The 24105-nt window shown below is 49.6% G+C and overlaps 1 protein-coding gene across 1 annotated transcript in view; it reads right to left on the bottom strand.

The window, feature by feature from the left end:
* The window catches only part of LOC137439236 (uncharacterized), a 91016-nt gene that overhangs the window by 57886 nt on the left and 9025 nt on the right, over positions 1 to 24105 (bottom strand). The window lies entirely within an intron of this gene.

The raw sequence follows: 24105 nt of genomic DNA, 5'->3' as shown, positions 1-24105 counted from the left end.
ATGTGTCCCGCTGCTCCATTGCACCCTGCCTAACAGACTTACGCCCACAGTTAACCGAATTGCGGAATGGTCTTCAAACTATACACTGACGGTGGGGAGCATTATTTACACTGACGCTAATTTTATTTACAAAACTAACCCAGGACCTGTAATTGTTCTTTCTGGGGGGAGGACAGTCTGCTCTGCATCAATGCACCATTAAAGCACCCAAAAACGCACCAATACACACCCAAGCACCAATCGGTGCAGTCCCCATTGTTCAATGAATAAAATAAAACCAACAAACCCAACCCTGCAGGTGTCTCTTGCTCTTCGGCTCCCTCTGCTGGTTATCATTATTTCTTCCAGTTGTTGTCATTTTCATTTGCTTTGCTTACTGGCGGCCTATTTGCAATAAAGCTTGCCCAAACGTGTCCATTTTATTTATCTTTATTTATGGCCCACAGGGCCGACTACGTGTGGTTCACCTGTGGGGCATCGGTGCCCTGTGGCCAAGGTCCGCCAGCAAGATTTCGGGCCCTCATGGCCGGTTCCAGCAGAGGGGCCTTGCCCCAACCCATGGGGTCCATAAGTGGTGCTCGGCCACTGACATGTGGTCCATAATGTGGTGCATCGATGCAGACAGCTGGTTCTGGGAATTTCGGGCGCACAATGGCCGACCCACGCACGCTCCCCTCGGCGCCCAACGGCGCTCAGGTCCTCATGTGGGAGACAAAAAGGGGGGACAAGACAGATGAGCGAGGGGTAAGGTCTCAAGGGTACACATCAAAAAGGCAATGCAAGGCGAAATGCGTACGGAGGGCGAAGTGAGAAAGCTCGTCCCTACCGTACGTCACCCCCCTGTTACCTAGCCCACCCTTGCCCTTACCCCATATGTACAAAACCTACACATTACCAATTCGTCACTACTGTCACGTCTTCCCCATATTTCCCCTATATCAAATTCGTCACCACAATCCCTCTACTTCAAAAATTTGCCATCATCAATTCATCATCAATCCTCATAAGGAGGCAGAGATGGAACATCAAAGCACAATGTCACACCCACGTCATGATGCGTCTCACATTCCAAACATTTGCACAATAAAAAATAATAAAACATGGCATGGTGTGGAGTTCCTGTCACCTCCGGTGAGTGGGTGCAGATGGTGCGAGGAGATCCTTCATCCTAACTATCCTCTAAATGACTTTAACACACTTTACACTACCCGCCCCGGGTATCCGTGATGGGGGTCCACTCTTCCCCCATTCACACCTTCGCACCATCCACTCCACTCCACAATTTCCACCATTCTCACTCCACGACCATCCATTCCACTACTCCATACCATTTATTCCATACAACCATTTATTCCACACACCTGTCCTCCATTCACCTGTCGTTGCACACCTGTGCAATCATACCTGGTGCCACCTGCACCCTCCTTTCTTCCTGGACCATTTGGTCAGCACAACACGCAATCACCACTACTCCCTCATACACTGCTCCACACACCTGTTCAGTTGCACACCTGTGCAATCACACCTGTTCCATTCTCACCTGTTCAATCCTCACACACACGGCATCATCTCAGCTAACTACTCCCCTCTGAAACTTGCGCTTCCCAGTCGTCCCTTTAAACTATTGCGCTCCCACCTCATTATAATCCACACTAATCTACCTGCGTCCCCACTACAGGTATCAGTCACTAACTAACCTTAACGTCACCTAATGTCATCTTCTAGGGCCCTATCCATATAACCTAACCCACCCGGGCTAGTTTTCACTGCCATACACCCCATAAACTATAGCTCCTTTGCCCCCACAATGTGAGGGATGATGGATTTGCCATCCCACCACATTGGGGAGGTCCTACTATCAATTTCGCACACCTAAATCCAACCAACCAAAAATTTTCCATTTACTGCCAATTCTATTCACTTTTCTAAATTTTGTATCAAATCACTACTATCACTATCACCATCACCCGTCTACTTATTAGGTCCTCTCGGTGCGCCAATTCACATCTACAGCCCGGCTTCGTACAGCCGAGCAATGAACGCGGGTCGTTTTGTGCCAGCGGCTGGATACGTCCCGCATTCGGGGCAGGGACGGAGGCTTACCCGGGCCGAGATCCCATGCACCACCTCGGCGTGGAGCCATCCAATGTCCCGATCTCGACCTGCCGGCACGTCTCAATAGAAAGTGGTCGCCATGACGACCCTTCCTATCGGGCTGCCCGCTCCGCCCAGTGGAGCCCGGACGCGGCCGTTCCACGCGAGGCCCAGCGTGGATCGCGCACGGCGGTTCTTTCGAAACCGCCGTGGTTCGGATCCCCGCCGGTTCTCGCGGCACGCGAAGCCCGGCACGCACCGAGGGCCCGAGTCGGCTATAAGTCGTTCTAATTCTAACCTTTAACCCGGTTATCGTCGACGCTTCACCTGCAGGCTTACATGCATACGCTACCCCTTTCGTGCTCATACATGCAGCCGTTCCCATTCTCCTCGTACCTTTCCTTACGCACCTCGGTACACTCACTCCGCTCACCGACCTGGTCACACACCTGACCACCGAACACCTTGGCACACATTCGTTGCTCGCACACCTCACCAATACACCGCTTCGCGCCCCCTCCTCGGTCACCTCCTCTGTGACAATCACAGGTGTGCTCTCATTCGCACACCCAACCACGTGCCTCACTACCAACTCAAATGTGCCTTCCCACACACGCTCTACCATTCCAGGTGTGCATCCTTCCATCCCAGGTGTACATCCTCGCTCACCTGTCATAACCAACTCATGCTCCGTTTCACTCTCACTACTCTCACCTCCATTCTTGACCGCGCACTCACCCTTACTCTCGACAGCACACTCTTTCCTCATGCGCCCGTCCGTTACACACCTTTCTCGCGCACACCCTCCCGTTACATCCTCTGTAACACTCACCACAGGCGTACACTTCCTCGTTACATCCTTTGTAACACTCACCACAGGTGCACACTCTCTCGTTACTTCCTCCGTAACACTCACCACAGGTGTACACTCTCTCGTTACTTCCTCCGTAACACTCACCACAGACGTACACTTTCTCGTTACATCCTCTGTAACACTCACCACACCGCGCTTCCATGTACCCCCTCGCACACGCGCTTCGACCGGCTCACTCCTGACGGCACACTCACTCCTCGGCGTGCACTTTTTCCTCACACACCCCTTGGTCGGACATTCTCGCACACCTCTTTTTTCGCACACCTGTCCTGTCACACACTTCACCAACGGCCTTTCACGAACACCCGGATCCAAACCAATCCCCAAGCCGACTGAATCTCCCCTCACATCATGTACATTGCCACTCACCTCCGTACCTCGTCGCACCTCCTCTGCCACCTGCAAACTTTTTATTTGGTTAGTGAGCACCGCATCATGATTTGAACACAGACCTTGTACATATTCCATGACTTCCTCCTTTATCTCCCTCTTAGTTTCCCTCCGTCTCTTCTTAATTTCACTCACCCCTTCTTCCACTTCCTCTACTTTTTGTTTAACCTCTTTTATTTCTCGGTGCGTCTCCTCAAGTTCGTCCTCTAAGGCTACCTTAACCGTTTCGATGTGCGTTCTCACCTGCCGGTCCTTTGTCTCCATTATCTCTGTCACCTCCTCCACCCTCATTGTCAGTTCCTCCCGTACCATCTGACATTGCCTCTGCGTCGCTATTAATTCGTTTTTAATTTCTTTTTGTGTCGCCTTTAACCCTCCTAGTACCGCAGTGTTCTTTTGAACCTGCTCCACTAACTTAGTTTGTCCCTCTGTCAGCTGCTCCACCTCCTCCGTCAGATCTTCTATTCCCCCTTGTAACTTAGCCGTATTATTCCTCACTTCTTTCTCTATACGCTTTTCGCCTCGCTTTACCTCCTCGCGTAGCCCCGAGACCTCCTCACTCACCCCTCGTCGTATTTCCTCCATCTGGTTCCCCATCTGTTCGATTTCCCGGGCGGATTGTTCCCCTATTTCCCGCAATTTGTCCTCCATCCTATTTTCTAACCCCATTAACCCATTTTTCACCCCCTCTAACTAATTCTCCTGGGCAGCCATTCTATTTTCTACCCCCATTAACCCATTTCTCACCTCTTTTATCCCGTTGTCTAACCCCTCAAAATTATTGTCTAACTTCTCACCGGTACCCCTCGCTTCGTCCCTCATTACCCCCATTTGGTTTCCCATTACCCCCAATTGCTCACTCTGAGCATCCATCCGGTTCCCCATTACCCCCATTTGGTTTCCCATTACCCCCAATTGCTCACTCTGAGCATCCATCCGGTTCCCCATTACCCCCATTTGGCCCTCCAATCGCTCACTATTCTGGGCCATAAGGGCCTTCATTTGTATAAAAAAAAGGTTCAAATCCATTGGCATCTCCGGTTCGACTACCGCGACCATGGGCGTGGCTAAATTTGGCGCCGCTGTAATCACGTGCGCGAGAGCGCCATTTTGTGCACCTGAAATTCCCGCAACTACATTGCCATTTTCCTCCTCCCTTTCTTCCCCGAAGTCCTGGGTTACTTCTAACCCCTCTATCTCTCCCACCGGCATCCCGTCGCCTTGGACAGCCATGGCGCGATTTCAAAATTCGGGCTTTTCCTTTAAAACAAAACAACTTTCGGTATTTTATAATTTTGAGCGCGTGAAGCGCGCTCCGGGTCGATCTCACTCCCCGACACCAATTGTTGCTGATCGCGGTTAAGATGTTATAGACCGAGCGGTGGTTTAAAACCGCGACCTAACAAAACTCACCCGATTCCACCCGAACGTTGGTTGTATCGCACCCTAGCTGCTCAATGAGGGAAAAGACAAAAGCGACGCAATGCAAGAGGAAAACGGAGACGAAAAAAAGGTTTGAAATACTACTACATTTATTCCTACTATTTACACACAAGCAAAAAGACAGATGTCACGTTTATTTACAAGCACAAGACGCAGGTGACACAGTGCAAATTTAGCTTACCTACAGACTTAACTTATATCCCAGGACAGAACAAACAGAACGCTGACTCACGCGGGGAATGCCAGGGATGGCAGAAGGTGGATGGCTGGAGGGAGAGGAAAGGTCCAAGGGGGGTCCCGCAGCACAACCGGCGCGTTCAGCAGCCGCCGTTCCGTTTCGGCCCTGCTCCGAACCGCCGTTCAGGCCCCCTTTGGCGGTTGGGTGGCGCTGCTGCGGCCGCCTGCACTTGCCTTGCCAGGCCTTGTCTCACTCGTCACCACCGACTCCTCACCACCGCAACCAACTGACCACCGACTCCTTTCTCTGGCAACCGACTGTCACCAACTCCTTGCAACCAACTCCTCCTCTCTTTCTCTCAACCGACCCAGACCAACCCAGAGTGCATCTCTCTTTCTTCTTCTCTTTGGTCCACTTCCGGTTGCGCCCTTTTATAGCGCCCCCAGCGATCACGCCCCCCGGCGCTTTGGACACGCCCATCGGGGGTGCTCACCTCGGCCCTGGTTGGTCGCGCGACCCTCGGGCTCCGCCCTGGATGACGACGGGCGGCGCGCCCCTCCTCCCCTCTGACGAGGTGCGACACGCCTTTCTTCTCCGACCCGAGCCTCGTGGTCAATGGTGGTTATTGGAGGGGAGGTAATATGGGCAATCGAGGCTCGCCAATGACGAGAGGGGGATGTAATATGAGGTCATTGGAGGTTTTGGAGGGGATGGAAAGGGAGATTTTTGGGGATGGGAAGGAAAGGGGGTCTATTCTCTTTCACTGGTGCAATGGAGTACTTTTAATTAATGGGAGACACAGCCTTATCCTAAAACACAGAATAAGAGATAACTATCAAAAGAAAAGATATATCGTGTCCTGCATGTATGTTTTTTTATGGACTAACTACGGGAACGCCCTTTGACCTTTATACAACCACAACGGAGGGAGGAGGGGTGATATTTTACAACAACCTTTTACAACAACCTTTTACAACATTTTACCACCACCACAAAATAAAAAAACATTCTCATATTCACAACAATATATATATATATATATATATATATATGTATATATAGATAGATAGATAGATAGATATATATATATATACAATATACATACTAGCTTGGCTCGGCTCGCGCTCACCAAGCGTCGTTACTGAGGAACGGGCTTATTTTAGCTGAGGATAATGACTGTACCTGAGTTGCTGTGTTGTCATGATTTGCACCGATCATAATACAAACAATTACTTTGCACAAATGTATTTGGTGTGTTTGTGATATTACATTTTTATAGGCAATTTAGGTTGAAGATTTAGATAGAATGTTTTTTTTTTCAAGAAAGAACCCCTCAGCACATACCTAGGGGAGGGGTAGGTGCAGCCTGGAAGTTTGGGACGATTACACCTCACCACCACGTAATTCAAAACACCGCACCACCACGTAATTCAAAACACCTCACCACCAAGCAATTCAAAACACCTCACCACCACGTAATTTAAAACACCCCACAGCCATAAAACACGTAATAAAAACACCTCACCACCACGAAATTAAAAACACCTCACCACCACGAAATTAAAAACACCTCACCACCACGAAATTGAAAACACCTCATAGCCATAAAACACGTAATAAAAAAACCTCACCACCACGAAATTAAAAACACCTCACCACCACGTCATTTAAAAACACCTCACCACCACTTAATTCAAAACACCTCATCACCAACTAATTCAAAACACCTCACCACCACATAATTAAAAACACCTCACCACCACATAATTATAAATACCTCACCACCACGTAATTCAAAACACCTCACCACCACGTAATTCAAAACACCTCACCACCACGTAATTCAAAACACCTCACCACCATGTCATTTAAAAACACCTCACCACCACGTCATTTAAAAACACCTCACCACCACATAATTCAAAATACCTGCGCTCGCTCGCTGCGCTCGCCTCACCAATCGTCGTTACTGAGGAACGGGCTTATTTTAGCTGAGGATAATGACTGTACCTGAGTTGCTGTGTTGTCATGATTTACACCGATCATAATACAAACAATTATTTTGCACAAATGTATTTGTTGTGTTTGTGATATTACATTTTTATAGGCAATTTAGGTTCAAGATTTAGGTTGAATGTTTTTTTTTCAATAAAGAACCCCTCAGCACATACATAGGGGAGGGGTAGGTGCAGACTGGAAGTTTGGGACGATTACACCTCACCACCACGTAATTCAAAACACCTCATCACCAACTAATTCAAAACACCTCACCACCGCATAATTAAAAACACCTCACCACCACGTAATTATAAATACCGTAAAATGGGGTGAATAGGGACACAGCAAGGTGAATAGCGACACAAACTGAAAAAAAGTTCGGAAACTTTTTTCGCTGAAAATTGATAACCATACTGATTTGTTGATATTTGGGTTGAAAGTGTTCTCTTGTTTTTAAAAAAAAAAGCAACTTATAGTCCCTATTAACCCCATATATGGGTTAAATAGGAATAAATAGGATTTTTATGGCTGTCCCTATTCACCCCGTTTTACGGGTGAATAGGGACAGTCACTAATACAAAAAAATAATAATCAAGAAATAGGGACCGTTTGGAGAAACTTTTTATCCCATATTTTTTTTCATTGGCACCGTGGTTTATATGATGGGTGCATATTATGTGCATCCATCTGAGCTATCAATTTAGCAATAAGTTGGAGACTCAGGATTGTTTCAGGATTGTAATTAAAAACACCTCACCACCACGTAATAATAAATACCTCACCACCACGTAATTCAAAACACCTCACCACCACGTAATTCAAAACACCTCACCACCACGTAATTCAAAACACCTCACCACCATGTGATTTAAAAACACCTCACCACCACGTCATTTAAAAACACCTCACCACCACATAATTCAAAATACCTCAACACCACATGATTCAAAACCACCACAACCTTATTAAAAACACTTCACAACCACGGAAACAAAAGTTTGAGGGAGTCGTTAAGTGACAACACAGACACTGCCCAGATGTGTAGATATATAGATAAATGACTGTACCCGAGTTGCCGTTTTGTCATGGTTTAAACCAATCATAATTCAAACAATTATTTTGCACAAATGTATTTGTAATATACGTGATATCACATTTTATAAACAATTGAAGTTGAAAAAAAAAATTCCCGAAAAAATTCCCCCCCAAAAAAAAAATAATTGGAAAAGTTTTCAAAAAAAATACCCTTAGGACATACCGACGGGAGAGATATGTGCATACCAGAAGTTTGGTACGATTTCACGAAAGTTTGAGAAAGTAGTTCAGTGACAAGACAAGACAAGACAACTGCAATGAAATTGTATTGAAGTTGAACCCAGGTGTTATGCTCTCTCCAACCACTGAGAGGCATCTATAAGAACTCGGACGGCCATCGCTCCGGATCATACCTGTGACATTTAATCTGTGACACGGACTCGAATGGTGCGTATATGTAGATGAACTAGGCTTGCTTGCACTGATTGGTAATTGCTGAACTTCTCCTTGATTATATAATCCTGATATATTGCATGATCATATTTTTACAGGATGTTGCCAGAGATCGAATTGTCATTAAACCTACTATTGGGACAATGTTGTGGATTTGACTTTCATAACAATTAATGACAATTCGTCTCTTCCTCTTGAACGTGCCACGAACGAGAGCGACATGACGAGTCACAGAATGATCCAAGTGCCGATCTTCGCAGCCGACCCACAGGCGGCGGACGCGGCCGCAGAATTGACACATTGGCTGAAAATCTTGGATAACCAATTCAAGGCTCAGGAAGCCATCACTGATGAAACGAAACTAGAAGTACTGCAATCAAAGGTACACCATAATGTGTACAGGGCAATCGAACAATGTGAGACTTTCGATGCAGCCGTGGCAGAGCTGAAGCGTATTTACATAAAAAAACGAAGCGCGGTCTATTCCCGTCATTTGCTCGCAATACGACGACAACAGCCCACGGAGACTTTAGATCACTTTGCTCAAGACCTCCGACGTCTACTGAACGAGAGTGCCCCGGAGGTACATACTCATGAACAAGTCTGTGATGACCTTGTTCGCGATTCTTTCGTCGAAGGACTTAGGTCCCCAGTCGTCAAACAGAGACTTCTTGAAGAAGCCGATTTGACACTCGCCGAAGCACTCCGGCTATCTCGCGTGTATACCCAAGCACGGGAACAATCCGACGCGTATGAACATCCATACGTCACTGCGGGGACATCTCGACAAACTCGACCGGAGGGAGCTACCGCCGAGGTCGTGGATGCAGCCTCGGCACCTCCGCCAGAATCGGAGACCCCGGCCACCCCCGAGGATCCCGATCCGGGCTTGACGGCAGCCGCTGCAGCTGGACCCAAGCCCGGAAGTAATGCTACGTGCTATTTCTGCGGGAATCAGAATCATCTCAGGTCGGTTTGCCCAGCTAAAAATGCGACATGTCATTTGTGCTCAAAGCCGGGTCATTTTGCAAAAGTTTGCCGATCGTCGCGGGGCAAACGAGCCCGCTCGACGATGAATGTGCTTATCGCCGATCCAGCGGACCGAGCGGTGCACGGCGCGCGGCGTGCGGCACGCCTTGCCAGACTTTGATGGGGATCGCCCCTTCCCGTGGGCCCCAAGCTGAGAGCTCAACCTTGGTGAGACTCGCCGCGCCGACTAAACAAGTGGGGCAAAAACGACAGTACCCGGTGCGACCGTCCTTGGCCGGCATTCTTCCGACCCCCTGCCAACTTCCTGGATCGGCCACCCGAACGGCTAATGTTGGCTTTGAAACTCCGCGCGTGGCTCGAGCGCCCTCCAGAGGCGGCACGTATGATCTACAAGCTACTGCAATGGCACGAAAGCTGGGAACTTCACGCGTGGCACGTGCGCCCTCTGGAGGCGGCACGGCTGGCCTACAAACGACTTCAACGGCACGAAAGACTTCAGCTGGCGTTGGATCCACATGTGAGGGACGAGCGCCTCACCTAGACGACTCAATAACTACAGGTCCACCTGGCCTGGCTTGTGCTATAATCCCACTCATGATCGAAGGAATTTTTGTGAACGCTTTGATCGACACAGGTTCCACGGATAGTTATGTGGATTTTTGACTTGTGCAAAAACATGGATGGCCGATTCTTGGGTCAAGACGCCAAATCTTTATGGCCTCCCAGGGGCTATGGCTCAGCACAAAAGGGGAATGTCGACTGAAGCTTGTGATTAAGGGACGAATGTTTCCGGATGTGCATCTAATGGTCTAACCCGCATTATGCGCAGAAGTTTTGCTAGGACATGATTTTCTCAAGCGACATGGACGTTTGGAAATGGAATTTGGTGGCACTGATACGCTTGCTGTGTGTGCTCTTGCAGGGATGGAAATTGAGCCGCTGTCGCTGTTCACCAATATGACCACGGACTGTACACCTGTAGCGGTTAAATCGCGACGCTACTCATGAGCTGACGCGCATTTCATTGCGGAAGAAACGGCCCAGCTATTAAAGGAAGGTATCATAGAACCTAGTTGGTCGCCATGGCGGGCCCAAGTTCTGGTGGTACGAAGCGAAGCGCATCGCAAACGCATGGTAATCGACTATTCGCAGACGATTAATCGGTTTATACAGCTGGACGCCTACCCCCTTCCGGGAATGGACTCCCTGGTTCGACAGGTGGCACAGTATTCGGTCTATAGCACTCTCGATCTGCGTAGTGCGTATCATCAAATCCCCATCTCTGAGGCCGATCGCATCTATACAGCGTTTGAATCGGGTCAAAGGTTATACCAGTTCACCTGGCTACCTTTTGGGGTCATGAACGGGGTCCCTTGTTTTCACAGGGCTATGGACGACCTCATCGCGAAGGAGAACTTGACCGATGTCTTTGTATATCTGGACAATCTCACGGTTTGTGGGTATGACCAGGAACAGCATGATGCTAATCTGAAGCGCTTCCTCGAGATCGTGCAGAGGTATCGCTTAACTATGAATGAGGCTAAATGTCGTTACTCCGCTCGCACGATGGATCTTCTGGGGTACACCGTGACCCATGGCTCTGTTGCTCCGGATAAGGAGCGTCTGCGACCCTTGCTCGACATGGCCCCGCCCTGCGATCGTGCTTCGCTGAAGCGTGCTCTCGGGCTGTTCGCTCATTATTGTAAGTGGGTACAAAATTTCTCCATGAAGCTCCGCCCACTTGTGGACTGTGAAGCGTTCCCTATGAGCCATGCCGCCAAGGCCGCTTTCCATAGCCTTAAGTCCGACATCGCTGGCGCCGCTGTGGCGACGATTGACGAAAATAAATCTTTTGTTTTGGAAAGTGATGCATCGGATCATGCGATAGCTGCGACTCTCTCCCAAAGGGGGCGCCCTGTGGCCTTCTTTTCGCGAACTCTCTCCTCCGCTGAGCGGAGACATTCATCTGTCGAAAAGGAGGCATATGCCATCGTCGAGTCGATTCGGCGTTGGCGGCCCTACTTGCTCGGACGATGCTTCCAAATTACCACGGACCAACAGAGCATTGCGTTTATGTACGACACCCAGCATGCTCAACGCATTAAGAATGAGAAAATCACTCGCTGGCGAATCAAACTCGCGGATTTCTGCTGCACAATCAAATATCGCCCTGGGAGGGATAACCTGGTTGCCCACGCCTTATCGCGGCCGGCGACGTGTGCGGGCCTCATATCTTTGTAGGATCTGCACGCTTTGCACGACACTTTGTGCCATCCCGGGGTGATGCGTTTCGCTCATTTTGTGCGTAGCCGTAACTTGCCCTACTCAGTTGAAGACATTCGCCAGGTCTGTCGCAATTGTTCTGTATGTGCTGAACTCAAACCGCGTTTTTACAACCCTCCTGTGGGAACACTGGTCCGAGCAACTAGGCCGTGGGAGAGATTGGCGATGGACTTCAAAGGGCCACTGCCGGCGTCACCGGCATCGAGTAACTCTCGTTATCTGCTCACTATCGTTGATGAGTTCTCGAGATTCCCTTTTGCTTTCACGTGCGTAGATATGACAGCCACCACGGTTATCCGGTGCCTGCAGAACTTGTTTTCTATGTTCGGGAATCCGGCCTACATGCATACCGATCGAGGTGCGGTGTTCCTGTCCCAGGAGGTGAGGAACTTCTTACTCCAGCATAATGTCGCTTCTAGCTATACCACTCCTATAGACCGCAGGCGAATGGACAGGTTGAATGCTTCAATGGTATTATATGGAGAGCCGTCACGCTAAGCCTTAAGTCCCTCGGCTGAGGCCTAGATAAATGGGCTTGGTCGTTACCTGCGGCACTGAACTCGATCAGGACTTTACTGTGTACGGCAACCAACCAAACTCCCCACGAACGGATGTTTCATCACCTGAGGACTTCGGGTAGTATCTGATCTTTACCTAGTTGGCTTGCAGAGCCGGGACCGGCTTACCTCAAACATGCGGTTCGCATGAGTAAGTATGATCCACTAGTGGATAAGGTGCAAGTACTCCAAGCTAATCCCGAGCATGCTCGTGTGTTGATGTCTGATGGACGCGAGTCAACTGTCTCCGTACGCCACCTGGCCCCTTGCGGGGAAATCGACGAACCAATTTACGAGTCTATGGACTCTCCCGTTGCTCTGCCTATGGAGCATCTGCCGGCCATCTCGCCGCCAAATACACCCCAACCTGTAGGCTCTGTGGTGCCACCTTCGTCACCTGACTTAGGCGGCTACTCCGACGCAGGGGACTCCGGACTTGGGGATGTAGTACCTGGTAGTTTCCGGACCCGTGCTGGAAGGGAAATTCGTCACCCCGATCGCTACGGATGGACCGACTGACATGGACGGACAATCGCTGCCCTACTATTGCTGATGCGTGCTTGATTCCTGCTTTAGCGGAAGTGTAGTTTTAATGGCGGGGAGAATGTAATGAAATTGTATCGAAGTTGAACCCAGGTGTTATGCTTTCTCCAACCACTGAGAGGCATCTATAAGAACTTGGATGGCCATCGCTCCGGATCATACCTGTGACATTTAATCTGTGACACATAGACTCGAATGGTGCGTATATGGAGATGAACCTGGCTTGCTTGCACTGATTGGTAATTGCTGAACTTCTCCTTGATTATATAATCCTGATATATTGCATGATCGTATTTTTACAGGATGTTGCCAGAGATCGAATTGTCATTAAACCTACTATTGGGACAATGTTGTGGATTTGACTTTCATAACAACAACACAACACAACACAGACACTGCACAGATATATATTGTTGCGGATTTGAGAATCCTGTGTTTGTAAATATCACCCTCTGTCAATTGTAATGATTCTTGTAAATACCTCCATCAATTTGTGTAAAGGTCAAAGGTCGTCCCCTTAGTTAGTCCATCGCATGCACGTAGAAAATCATATACCCTTCTAAATAGTTATTTACTTATTATGTGTTCCAGTTTAAGGCTCCGTTACCCATTAGTTGACACTGCATTGCAACGAATAGAATAAGATAGATCCCCTTTTCAAATTCCCCCAAAGCCTCCCTTTCCAACTGCGTTTATTGCCAACTGCATTTATTGCCAACTGCATTTATTTCCAACTGCATTTATTGCCAACTGCATTTATTGCCAACTGCATTTATTGCCAACTGCATTTATTGCCAACTGCATTTGCCGCCATTACGGCGTGGTCAAGCCTCGGAGAAGAAGGGGGAGGAGCTACATCAAGGGCGTTGCCCGCCCATCGTCATCAAAAGGTGGAGCCAGCGAGCCCCCACCAGCCAACCAGGGTTCATGAGATACCATCCCGGGCGTGGCGCGCATTGATCTGGAGGCGCGTTATAAAAGCGCCCGCACAAGCCTTTTCGGAGAGATGCGGCAGATGTGGCAGATGCGTGACCCAAGCAGATGAGTGAGGGGTCCACTGCAGTTGAGTCCACCGCAGTTGAGTCCACCGCAGTTGAGTCCACCGCAGTTGAGTCCACCGCAGTTGAGTCCACCGCAGTTGAGTTCACCGCAGCTGAGTCCACCGCAGCTGAGTCCACCGCAGCTGAGTCCACCGCAGTTGAGTCCACCGCAGTTGAGTCCACCGCAGTTGAGTCCACCGCAGTTGAGTTGAGCTTCGACACACAGCTTAGACCCGCTGCTACGCGGGAACCAGATTGCGGTGGCATCGGTGGCCGTCGATGTCCAGCCCGACGTCCCGTGCGGGAACAAGCTCCAGCTGAACCATCCCCCCCCTTCCAGCCATTGATTCCTGCCTTCATTCCCCACTCGTGTAAGTCTGATTGTCTTCTGTTTGTCTGTGTTGTCCCTGGGGTTTAAGTAAGCCTGTATAGATAAGTAGAATTGCACTGTGTCTTCCTCTTCTGTAAATTATTTTCATTTCTTTCCTTCTCCTTGGTTTCTTTGACTTGTACATAATTAGTAATAAATCCCTGTTCTTCCTACCTCTGCCTTCTTTCCTTCACATCCGTTCGTTTTAGAGGTTTCCACATTGAACACCTGTGGCACGATTTGGCCAACGCCCAGAATCGGGTTTAGTACTGCTAATGGTTCGAACCGCGGGCTGCTAAACTGCTCGGCAAATAACATCTTGTCCGTGGTCTCGAACGGGGTTGCCCACCTGCTTTGTGGAGGGCTCGGCGGGGGCATACGGGAATCCTTTGACCGATCACCTCGGCCAATCCCACCCCACGGAGGAGCGGGGTAGCTTCAGGAGCGGAGACGGCCAGTACAAATAGAAGGGGGATTAACCCCCCCCCCCCCCCCCCCCGCTAAGGGGAGTGCCGTACTCCGGTTTCTGTAACAATATATTGTTGCGGATATGGGATTTGGCCTCCATCCATATCCGCTTGTAAATATTCCCCTATTTCCCCAATACTCCCCAACTATCCCCAATCCCCCATTCCCTAGTCCCATTGTCTGTAAACAACACTCTGTAGCCCCGACATTCCCCTTTTTCCCCCATTAAATGTCGTGCCCAGGTTCACCGCATCTCACGTAGACAACTATAGGACATCTTGCTAGTTATTCTTAGTCTATGTCAGTTAAGGACTCGTTTCCATCAATTCTGACTCTTCGTTGCACCAGAATGTGATTGTATGGCACCAGTAGTGAGTTTAGGACCTCCCAATACCTCCCCGCATCTCTTCCTCATGGAACTACAACAACAACAACAACAACAACTACAACAACAGCGGGGGGCGGCGCGGCGCGGCGCGGGGAGTGTGCGTCCTCACTCCGGCTTGGTTAGCCGCCATTGCCCATGTGCTCCGACGGGGTTACCACACAGGGGCTGACTGTCAGCTCCTCGTCAAGGGCGGAGCCCGGTAACCCCCCCGCACCCAATAAGAAGCGGCGGACCGATTCCATCTGGGGCGGAGCTAACGAGCCGAGGGCGTGTCACTCCCCGCTGGATATACGCAGCCACTTACCGGAGGTGACGTCAGATGCGCCCCCAGCTTGGAGAAAGAACGTCACCTCCTAGCGCTGAGAGATACCTCCCGCATCTCTGGACCGGACCGGGTCGATTCTGCCCCTGAGCCAAGGTGCACCTTGAGCCATCGACTACCTGCCCTCCCCTGCCATCAATCCCTGTGTGAGTCAGTCTTGTCCCGTTTATCTGTGGTCTGTCGGGGCTAAGATAAGACCGTGTTTAAGTGCCCACCTTTCTATGCTGTACCTCTTGTCCGTGTAATCTAAACGTTCTGCAAACCCATATTATAACCTCCTCCGGAGGTCTTGAGAACTGTACCCCTGGTGTCGTGTCATTTAACCCAGCCGTTGTGTCCTTTCCTTAATTGATTTAGCATAGCGCGATTTGGCCAACGTTCGAGTGTAATCGGGTAAACTGTGCGAACACGGCGGCCATTCCGCTCGGCCCACCATAACATCAAAGTCGTGTCCGTAACAATTGGTGTCAGGAGTGGGATTCGATCCGGAGCGCGTTTCACGCGCTCGAAATTATAACGGCGAAATTTGATTGTGTTTTACAAAAAAAAAAAAAAAACCCGAATTTTGAAAGTCGCGCTATGGCAGACCAAGACGGCTGGGTTCCGGTAGAGGAGAGTGAGGCAGGGTCGATCCAGGACCAAAATGAGGGACATGAGGAGAGCGAAGCAGTGAGGGTAGCAGGGTCGCAAAATGGCGTCGTCGCGCACGAGGTTACGGGCGCGCAAAATGGCACCTCGCACGAGCGCGTGGTAGCCGAGCCCGCTGTATCAACGGGCTTTAACATGCAGCCGATTGACATGCAGGCCCTCATTGCGCAGCTACAGGCAGCTGTACAGATGAGTATGGGGAGCCAAATTGAGCGATTGGGTGAGCGGTTGGGAAACCAAATTGTGGGAATGAGGGCTGATAGTGAGCGATTAGAGGGCCAAATGGGGGCAATGAGGGACGAAGCGAGGGGTACCGGTGAGGGATTAGACAATAATTTTAAGGGATTAGACAATAATTTTAAGGGATTAGACAGTAATTTTAAGGGATTAGACAAGAAATTTGGGAAATTAGACGATAGATTAGGGGAAATACAGGAGGGGTTAACGGGGGTAGAAAATAGAATGGCTGCCCAGGAGAATCAGATAGAGGGAGTGAGAAATGGGTTAGAGGGGTTAGAAAACAGAATGGAAGGCAAATTGAGGGACATGAGGGACCAAGCGGAAAGGGAAGTTAAACAAATGGGGCAGCAGATAGAGGGGGTTAGAATGGGGGTAGAAACCAAACTGGATGCTCACAGGGAGGAAATGGAGCAGATGAGGGTGGCATCTGGGCAGGAGATGCAAGTGATGGGAGAAGAGATCAGAAGAGGTGTGAGTGAGGAGGTCGGAGGAGTGCGCGAGGAGGTGAGGCACTGTAAGGAGCACATGGAGAAGGAGGTGAGAAAGGGGACTGTAAAGTTACAAGGGGGCATAGAGGACCTGACGCAGGAGGTGGAGCAGCTGACGGTGGGACAGACGGAGTTAGTGGAGCAGGTACAAAGGAACACTGCGGTAATAGGAGGGTTAAAAGCGACACAAAATGACCTAAAAAATGACTTGGTAGCGACGAAGAGGGAATGTCAGATGGTACGTGAGGGATTGACAACGAGTTTGGACGAGGTGATAGAGGTAATGGAGACGAAGGACCGGCAGGTGAGGACGCACATGGAAACGGTCAAGGTAGCCTTAGAGGACGAGCTTGAGACGTACCGGGAAATAAAAGAGGTGAAGCAGAAATTAGAAGAAGTGGAAGAAGGGGTGAGCGAAATTAAGAAGCGACGGAGAGGGGATAAGAAAGAGATAAAAGAGGAGATAAAAGAATTGGTCCAAAGTCTGTGTTTGGATCGTGATGATGTGCTCATTAACCGGATGAGGGATTCGCAGGTGATGGAGGAGAAGCGAAGAGAAAGAGGACCCGGTGTAAGTGGTGACCAATATGGTCGTGCGTATGATGCGCCAGGGGATTTAAGAAGCTTGGGGGTCGAAATGGACCCGGGTGTTCGTGAGAGGCCGTTGGTGAAGTGTGCGACAGGTCTGGTGTGCGAAAAAGGAGGTGTGCGAGAAAGTCCGACTCTGGGGTGTGTGAGGAAAAAGTGCGTGCCAAGGAGTGAGGGTGCTGGCGAGAGTGAGTTGGTCGTAGCGCGTGTGCGAGGGAGCACATGGAAGCGCGGTGTGGTAAGTGTTACAGAGGGTCTGACGGGAGAGTGTGCGCAAGAGTGTGCGCGAGAAAGGTGTGTAACGGACGGGTGCATGAGGAAAGAGTGCGCTGTCAAGAGTAAGGGTGAGTGCGCTGTCAAGAATGGAGGTGAGAGTAGTGAGAGTGACAAGGAGCATGAGTTGGTTGTGACAGGTGAGCGAGGATGTACACCTGGAATGGAAGGATGCACACCTGGAATGGTAGAGCGTGAGTGGGAATGCACGCTGGAATTGGTCGTGAGGCACGTGGTTGGGTGTGTGAGTAAGAGCACACCTGTGATTGTCACAGAGGAGGTGACCGAGGAGGGGGCGCGAAGAGGTGTGTTGGTGAGGTGTGCGAGCGACGAATGTGTGCCAAGGTGTTCGGTGGTCAGGTGTGTGACCAAGTTGGTGAGCGGAATGAGGGTACCTGGGTGTGTAAGGAAAGGTATGAGCAAGCAAGGGGTAGCGTATGCATGTAAGCATCCAGGTGAAGCATCGACGGTAACCGGGTTAGAGGTTAGAACGACTGATAGCCGAATCGGGCCCTCGGTGCGCGTCGGGCAGCTTCGCGTGCCGCGAGGACCAGCGGGGATCTGAACCACGGCGGTTTCGAAAGAACCGCCGTACGCGATCCACGCTGTGCCTCGCGTGGAACGGCCGCGTCCGGGCTCCACTAGGCGGAGCGGGCAGCCCGATAGGAAGGGTCGTCATGGCGACCACTTTCTATTGAGACGTGCCGGCAGGTCGAGATCGGGACATTGGATGGCTCCACGCCGAGGTGGTGCGTGGGATCTCGGGCCGGGTAAGCCCCCGTCCCTGCCTCGAATGCGGGACGTATCCAGCCGCTGGCACCAAACAACCCGCATTCATTGCTCGGCTTTACGAAGCCGAGCTTTAGAAGTAAATTGGCGCACCGAGAGGCAGTAGTAAGTAGACTGTAATGACGAGGTTAGTGTTTTGGACCCAAAATTAGAAAAAAAACAAAATTTGATGATTGGCAAAGGATTGGCAGTAATGATTGGCAGATGATGGGTAGTGATTGGCAAATTTTTGATTTGTTGAAATTTGATGTGCAAAATTGGTAGTGAGAGATGCCCGATGTGGTGGGATGGCAACTCTGTCATCCCTCACAAAAGGGGGGCAAATGCACTAGATTATGGGGTGTATGGCAGTGAAAACTAGCCCGGGTGGGTTAGGTTATATTGTTAGGGATCTAGCGAGGATGACATTAGGTAACGTTAAGTTTAGTTAGTGACTGATACCTGTAGTGGGGACGCAGGTAGTTTAGTGTGGATGATAATGACGAGGGAGCGCAATAGTTTAAAGGGACGACTGGGAAGCGCAAGTTTCAGAGGGGAGTAGTTAGATGAGATGATGCCGTGTGTGTGAGGATTGAACAGGTGTGATTGCACAGGTGTGCAACTGGACAGGTGTGTGGAGCAGTGGATGAGTAGTGAGTGTTGTGGATCAGCGCGAATGCGCTTGGGGAGAGAAGGGTGCAGGTGGCACCAGGTGTGAGAGCACAGGTGTGCAAGTGCAGGTGTGTGGAATACGTGGAGTGAGAATGGTGGAAATTGTGGAGTGGAGTGGATGGTGCGAAGGTGTGAATGGGGGAAGAGTGGACCCCCATCACGAGTACCCGGGGCGGGTAGTGTAAGTGTTCGGCAGAGGGTATAGGTAAATTGTGGTTGGATATTGGCATTTGTGGTGCGGTTGCAGAATGGTATTGTGGATGGGTGCATTAGTGTTGTGGAAATGGCTGGGCGTGTAGCCTGTTAGTGTGTGTAGTTGGTTGGGCACTCCACCACTATGAGGATGTCAGCCAGGTGAGGCCGCAGGTGGGCTCTGGGAGCCGTTAGTGTCAGTGGGGCCCGAGGATCCGGAGGACGGACCCGGGTAGCCCAGTGCCAGAGAGGGCACCGAGTGGGGAGAGCGCCAGAGGGCCTTCCCCAGGTAGTTAGGTTAGGGTAAGGAGCAGGTAAGCTCGGAGGCAACTGCAGTGGTGGAGGTGTGCAGGTGGGTAGACCTGCGGGGAGAGCTACACGTCGCGGCCCAGAAATTGTGCGAGGGCACCGGGAGATGAATCGGGGGAGTGAGACCCCAAATTGAAAAGCACCACAGTTTGGTCAATGGGAATTGGTTTTTAGAACCCATAGTGTAAGAGGGCCAATGGTTTGGCAGGAGAAAGACCCAGGGTAATGTAAAGTTGTTAAAGTCATTTAGGAAATAGTTAGGATTGATGAACCTGTCGCACCATACGCAGCCACTTACCTGTGGTGATGATGACTCCACACCTGTGTTTCTTTGTTCTGTGTGCAGGAAATGAGAATTGCTGTGTGGATTGGTGAGACGCATCACGACGTGGATGAGACGTTGGGGTGATTCCATCTCTCCCTCCTTAGGAGGGACTGATGATGAATTGGTGATGGCAAATTTTGATGTTGAATTGGAGATGGCAAATTTTGATGAGAGTTGGAAATGGCAAATTTGATTGGTTAGGAGGGAGAGAAGACGAATTTGGTTTATGGGAGGAACGGGGAAGACAGTAGGGACGGTTGTTGATTTGTAAAGTAGATGTTTATGGGTAGTGTTGTGTTTTGTGGATACAGTAAGGGGTAAGGGAGGGGCAATGTAGGTTACCTGGTTGGGGGGGGGGGGCGTACGGTAGGAACGTACCTGTCTCACCTGGTTCCCATGTGCCCCCAGTGTGCATCACCTTGTATTGCGTGCACTTTTGCGCCCTTACCACCTTACTCACTTGTCTTCTTCTTTTGTCTCCCACCTCCGAGGATCTGGCTTTGGGGCAGAGAGAGAGGAGAGAGAGGTGCTGGCTCCGCAGTTGTGGGCCTGCACTTTCGCTGCTTGCTGCCGGGATCGATACACCATATGGACCGCAATTTTTGTGGCCGCCCACCATGGACCGCAGTTCTCTTGCGGGCAAGCACCACCCGTGGATGGACCTATGGGTCAACGTGGCACCTATGCCATACAGGTGAACCACTTTTAGTTGGCCCCCTGACGGCCACAATACAGAAATGGACGCGGTTGGCGCCTTTCTTTATTTTTGAAAGAAGCCAGAAGGCCAAGTGCACCACATGAAGGCAAGACCAGCGGCAGAACATCGGCCGGCTGCGACACCACCGGTGATTGTTGAACACTTTATTGGTGCACCGGATGGTGCTGACTGTGTGATGGGGTGGTGCTTTTGGTGCTTGAACGGGGTGCTCTGCACATTATTAAAGGCCGTAGGGCCACAGAGCACTCGTGGGTTGGTGTATCGATGCTGGCATGCGTGCTCTCTCTATGCATAACATCTGCATGTGTTCCTCCAAAAACAGGTCCTGGATCGTAGTGTAAATATCAGTGTAGTCTTGTGTAAATAATGCTCCCTACCGGCTGTATGTTTAGTTTGAGGATTCTTTCCGCGATTCGGTTATCCTGTGGGTGTGTTTCTGTGAGGAGAAGGGTGCAACGTCGCAGGGGGACATATTTACTCATTTGTGAACATCTGTAAAACTGTCGCACTCAGGGTAGAGTTAATAGTAGAGGGAACTACATCTGAGTGCCACACTAACGTAGGTAAAGATTTATCGGGTCGGGACGCCCCGAGGTAGAGAAGGGTGCAATGTTGCGGATATGGGATTTGGCCTCCATCCATATCCGCTTGTAAATATTCCCCTATTTCCCCAATACTCCCCAACTATCCCCAATCCCCCATTCCCTAGTCCCATTGTCTGTAAACAACACTCTGTAGCCCCGACCTTCCCCTTTTTCCCCCATTAAATGTCGTGCCCAGGTTCACCGCATCTCACGTAGACAACTATAGGACATCTTGCTAGTTATTCTTAGTCTATGTCAGTTAAGGACTCGTTTCCATTAATTCTGACTCTTCGTTGCACCAGAATGTGATTGTATGGCACCAGTAGTGAGTTTAGGACCTCCCAATACCTCCCCGCATCTCTTCCTCATGGAACTACAACAACAACAACAACTACAACAACAGCGGGGGGCGGCGCGGGGCGGCGCGGGGAGTGTGCGTCCTCACTCCGGCTTGGTTAGCCGCCATTGCCCATGTGCTCCGACGGGGTTACCACACAGGGGCTGACTGTCAGCTCCTCGTCAAGGGCGGGAACCCCCCCGCACCCAATAAGAAGCGGCGGACCGATTCCATCTGGGGCGGAGCTAACGAGCCGAGGGCGTGTCACTCCCCGCTGGATATACGCAGCCACTTACCGGAGGTGACGTCAGATGCGCCCCCAGCTTGGAGAAAGAACGTCACCTCCTAGCGCTGAGAGATACCTCCCGCATCTCTGGACCGGACCGGGTCGATTCTGCCCCTGAGCCAAGGTGCACCTTGAGCCATCGACTACCTGCCCTCCCCTGCCATCAATCCCTGTGTGAGTCAGTCTTGTCCCGTTTATCTGTGGTCTGTCGGGGCTAAGATAAGACCGTGTTTAAGTGCCCACCTTTCTATGCTGTACCTCTTGTCCGTGTAATCTAAACGTTCTGCAAACCCATATTATAACCTCCTCCGGAGGTCTTGAGAACTGTACCCCTGGTGTCGTGTCATTTAACCCAGCCGTTGTGTCCTTTCCTTAATTGATTTAGCATAGCGCGATTTGGCCAACGTTCGAGTGTAATCGGGTAAACTGTGCGAACACGGCGGCCATTCCGCTCGGCCCACCATAACATCAAAGTCGTGTCCGTAACAATATATATATATATATATATATATATATATATATATATAGTATTATATACAGTCACGTGAAAAAGTAAGTACACCCCATGTAAAGTTTTGACTTTTTCAACCTATTTCAACATACAGCTATTTGATCTTCATTTCAACAATATTGACAGATAAAGGTGATATAATATAACAAATATCATGAAACATTTACATTTTGTAGTCCATTGTATAAGTTAAATAAACATAAATGCAAATTTCGCATGTGGAAAAAGTAAGTACACCATTGGCTCTAATAGGTGGTATTGCCCCCTTTGGCAGAAACAACCTCAAGTAGGCGTTTCTTATAACTGTCTACCAGTCTCTGACATCGACTGGGAGAAATTTTTGCCCACTCCTCCACGCAGAATTATTTCAGCTGTGCGATGTTTGAGGTGTTTCTTGCATGCACAGCTCGTTTCAAATCCCCCCACAACATCTCGATGGGATTTAGATCCGGGCTTTGACTTGGCCATTCCAGAACCATCCATTTCTTTCTTTTCAGCCATTCCTTGGTGGATTTACTGGTATGTTTAGGGTCATTGTCATGTTGCAAGGTCCACCTTCGGTTGAGCTTCAACTTTCCGACAGATGGCCTCACATTATCCTCAAGCACCCTCTGGTACAATGAAGAATTCATAGTGGATTCTATGATGGTGAGCTGCCCAGGCCCTGATGCAGCAAAGCTGCCCCAAACCATAATATTTCCACCACCATGCTTTACAGTTGGTATCAGGTTCTTGTGGTCGAATGCTCTCTTTGGTTTTCGCCAAACATGTCTTCTGGTACTGTGGCCAAATAGCTCTTCCTTTGACTCATCTGCCCAGAGCACATTGTTCCAGAAGCGCTGGTCTTTGCCTAGGTGTTCATTGGCAAACTTTAGTCTTGCCCTGATGTTCTTTCAGGACAGCAAAGGTTTCCTCCTGGCACATCTCCCATGCACATCAAATTTGTGCAGCCTCTTTCTAATGGTAGACTCGTGCACTTTGACATCAACAGTGGCAAGAGCTACCTGTAGGTCGCATAATGACATTCTGGGGTTATTAGAGACTTCTTTCAGCATCGTGCGGTCTGCTCTCGGGCTGAACTTGCTGGGGCGGCCTGGCCTGAACAAGTTGGCAGTTGTTTGGAATCTTTTCCACTTGTAGATGATCTTCCGGACAGTCGAATGATTGAATTCAAATTGTTTGGAGATCTTTTTAAATCCCTTCCCAGACTCGAAGGCATCTATAACCTTCTTTCTGAAGGCCTCGGAGAGCTCTTTTGATCTAGGCATGGTGACGCCGCACACTTCAACAACAAAGAGCAAACCAAACTAAATGTCTGAGGTTTAAATAAGACAGGTTCCTCCAAGATCCTCTCTAACAATGTTCTAATCATTTGCACCTGAGCTGGTGCACCTGATTCTAATTTTAGGTATTTAAAGTAGTGATAAATGTTGGGGTGTACTTACTTTTTCCACATACGAAATTTGCATTTATGTTTATTTAAATTATACAATGGACTACAAAATGTAAATGGTTCATGATATTTGTTATATTATATCACCTTTATCTATCAATGTTGTTTAAATGAAGATAAAATAGCTGTATGTTGAAATAGGTTGACAAAGTCAAAACTTTACATGGGGTGTACTTACTTTTTCACGTGACTGTATATACAGACTTGGCATTTAATATGGAATATATATTTTTTCTTGACTTGGGTTTACTTTCTTAACTCAGTATATCAATCTGTTGAGTTTCTTT

The sequence above is a fragment of the Myxine glutinosa genome, chromosome 14, assembly GCF_964187855.1.
Source record: "Myxine glutinosa chromosome 14, kmMyxGlut1.1, whole genome shotgun sequence".
NCBI classification, from domain to species: Eukaryota; Metazoa; Chordata; class Myxini; order Myxiniformes; family Myxinidae; genus Myxine; species Myxine glutinosa.
The sequence above is the reverse complement of the archived record's forward strand: the minus strand, read 5'-3'. Positions and strand labels throughout refer to the sequence as shown.